Source organism: Tursiops truncatus, chromosome 1 (genome assembly GCF_011762595.2).
Source record: "Tursiops truncatus isolate mTurTru1 chromosome 1, mTurTru1.mat.Y, whole genome shotgun sequence".
Lineage (NCBI taxonomy): Eukaryota > Metazoa > Chordata > Mammalia > Artiodactyla > Delphinidae > Tursiops > Tursiops truncatus.
The window spans coordinates 22,031,423-22,033,698 of record NC_047034.1 but is presented as its reverse complement, the minus strand read 5'-3'; the positions used below and the strand labels follow the sequence as shown (position 1 = coordinate 22,033,698).

Genomic DNA, 2,276 nt, shown 5'->3' with positions numbered 1-2,276 from the left:
GTGCCTGTCCAGAGGCATTGGTCATGTCAGGGTAGGTAGTAGCCCAACAGCACTGACCCCAAACTTTCCGATGGAGTTGTCATAGCCCTTCAGAGAAATCAGGGTTAGTCCCCAGCCTCTGCTCTGATGTACTTAAGGATCATATTGATTTCATCCTTCCGTTTTCTCCAGATTGAATAATACCTGTCCCTTGAGTCTGTGCACTCACGTCATAATCCCCTTGTCACTCTCCTCTGAGCTCTTTCCACGATGGCCCCCAGCCTTTCTGTTTGGAACCAGAGAAGGACCAAAGGCTCCGGGAGTTGGGTTCCTCCTCTGGGTCAAACTCTCATCTTTAGAATCCAGGGCGTGGCATGGGCTGCAGTTTCAGGGCCCATGAGATTCTAAACCCGCCTCGTCCAAACCTGAGTGTTCATCACAGCAACCAGTTTAGCTCTGGACGTTCTTAGGGGTGTGGGAGGGTGAGAGGTAAGGCAGAAAAATGTCTGACCCGGGGTGAAACCAAGTCAGAGTGGGGGGACTTTCTCCAGAGCACCCCCTTCTTCTCTTCCTTACCATCCCTCCCCCAACCCCACTCTCCAGGGCTCTTAGCAGCCCCCTGTGAGGGCACCTGCCCCCGTGACACCTCCCCTGAGAAGCCTCCCCAGCCCCTCCCTTCGGCCCTTCAGCCCTTTCTATAACCTCCTGGTGTTCTCAGAGATTGTACCACAAAAATTCACACAATAACTGTCTTAAGACTATACTCTCAGGGATCATTTCTATAGTTTGTTACCAGAGGAGTTTCTCTGAACATGTAGAGCACAGAGAATGCATAGAAATAAAGTCCCATTATTCAGGGGGAAAAAAAGACTTTCTTGTTCTGTTTCTTGATTGTTTCATGTTAATTTTGTTTTCTCAATGCGATTTCAAAGCCCTTTAGGAAAAAGAAGCTTATCTCATTTATCTTACTCCCTTTTCTTCTTCTTTTTCTTTAATCTTCACAGCATCTCTCAAGGTCTCAGGAAGCTAAAAAGCTCTCAGTAAATACAATCAGAGGATGATGAATGAATCCTGAATACACCAGCGCCCAGCAGGACACCTCACGTGCCAAAGCTCAACAGGTGTTTTGCTGAATGAATGAGTGAACGCTCCCGCCTTGGAAATGTATCCTACTTATCCACATTCCTCTATTCACTGGCTTGGTGAATAAGAATTCACCAGAAACAATACAAATATAAAAAGATGGAACGAGACAAAAATATAATACAGTGGGATGTAGCACTTGGTAGTTAAATGATTTCTCTACTTTTTATGGGGGAAATTCTGGCTCCTTAACCTCTCATTTATTGGCAAAGGGAGCTGAATGTATATTTGAAATACACATCCACTCCTTCCTCTGGGATTTTTACTTGTGTAGCCTTTCAAAAACCTCCTGCTTCTTCAGTAGTTGTAAGGCAAGCCACGAGATGGCAAGATTTAATATGAAAAAATAATAGCATACATTTAAACTGCTGGTATTCTGAGAAAAAAATCTTTTATAGCAGTTTTCATGCTTTTAGCTGCTGTCTGAACATTGCAGAAGTAGATTTCTCTTTACTAATGGTGGCAATTAACGCAAAGTCTTAAGTTTAACAAAACGATTGCTTATTCCAGCAGATATGTGAATCCATTTTCCTGCCATGCTTAATTTTTCCATCTAGTTTGGTGCGTGGTTCCCACAGCCTCAAAAGGAACAGTCTCTGTTCTGTAACCTAACTGTACTGTCTCCTAACTGGCAGTGACCAGAGCGATTTTGCCTTCAAAAGAAGTGAAATGAATGACACAGAAATTCTAGCCAGGTAACCTTCAACATCCCTGTTCTCAGTCTCTTCATCTATAAAATAGGCATATGACTTTGCAATTGAATGTAATCTTATGCAATGCACTTAACCTTGAACATAGACTATAACTGCTCAAGAAATGTTAGCCATTGCAATAGTGATAACTATAAAATATATTAAGAAAGCACACATTGTTGTTATTATTGTCGTTGTTCATGTGGTACTGAAAAGTATGTGGGGTTGGAGCCTGAAGTGACCATATTAGGCCACAAACACTTGTAGACGGAAAGGAACTAGAAAGAAGCAGGGTTGAAAGAGACCACAGCTTCCTACCTTCCTAGTTCTGCTTCCACTAGTTTCTTGCTCTCAGATGTTCATGGAATTGAATCTGGTGCCCTTAAGTACATGCGCTATGGAAGCCACCTCCAAGATGGCCATTGACGATCCTCACCCCTACTAGCCACACCCACACGTACT

General features: G+C 43.4%; 1 pseudogene; it reads left to right on the top strand.

The window, feature by feature from the left end:
• Window positions 1–733: 733 nt before the first annotated feature.
• Window positions 734–813, top strand: LOC117310011 (small nucleolar RNA U3; annotated as a pseudogene).
• The last annotated feature ends 1,463 nt before the right edge of the window (window positions 814–2,276 follow it).